Source organism: Rutilus rutilus (genome assembly GCF_951802725.1).
Source record: "Rutilus rutilus genome assembly, chromosome: 4".
NCBI classification, from domain to species: Eukaryota; Metazoa; Chordata; class Actinopteri; order Cypriniformes; family Leuciscidae; genus Rutilus; species Rutilus rutilus.
This window is the reverse complement of record NC_140212.1, coordinates 48,324,515-48,325,534: the sequence shown is the minus strand read 5'-3', so window position 1 is coordinate 48,325,534 and position 1,020 is coordinate 48,324,515.

Here is a 1,020-nt window from a genome sequence, read left to right as displayed (position 1 = left end):
TGTTTTTTTTTAAAAGGTCAGTATGTAAAGTTTTTGAATATATTCTTATAATGTAAGAATGTTATCCACTGATTATTCTACATATGAACCCAGTGAGCTGCAGTACAGCGACATCTTCTTTTTTACAACTGGTTTAAAAACCCTGCCACCTCTTGGATCGAGACCTCACCCCAGCGTTCACTTCCTGCACACCGTTGAAGAGAATGAGATGCTGTGTCACGGTATATAGATTCGCTGTCTCCTCTCTCGTCTTGTTGTTGAGTGTGTGTGTGTGTGTGTGTATATGGGCGGAGCCGCTGATCAACGCGCCTGCTTTACACACCCTATTTAGTCTCTCTGTTGTCACCTTGTCTTTGTCAGAGCGTTGTTGGATGTTCGGTGTGTTCCTGCCTGTTCCCGTGTTCTCCTGCCTGTTTCCCGTATGTTCCTGCCTTCGTCTGAGCCTGTGTATTCGTCATCATCGTCGTCATCGTCCTGCACTCTGATCACCCGCACCATTTCCTGGTTTCCGGTTTGTGTTCGTCATCTTCATCACCATCTTTCACCACCGGAGTTCTGGGCTGTCCCCAGCGTCCCTGTGCTGCCAAGTGTTATCTCTGGACATTATATCATTCATCACTCACACCATCTCTGACCAGCTCTTCTTAATAAATATCTGTTTACACTTGCAATTGAATCTCTTCATCACTTCATCACATGCTGTCCATTTCTCCATTTCACAGGCTATCACAGCAGCGCAGTGTGAAATCCTGCGCTACTGATGAATTCAAATAAAAAAATTGCGCCCTCAAGAAGCGTTACGACATGTTTTACGGCAGTGATATCAAATGCTCATTGGCTCTCGCCTGTTCGTCTGTTCGTCACAGATTGCGATATGCCGTATTTCAGTCGGTAAACTACATTTGAAATGGAGAAGCGCGCGCGCCTTCACACAGAGTGAAGCCGGATTAACATTTTCATGGATTAATAACTTAAATTCTGCTCTGTACCTCATTCAAAACTAGGGTTGCCAACTCTCTG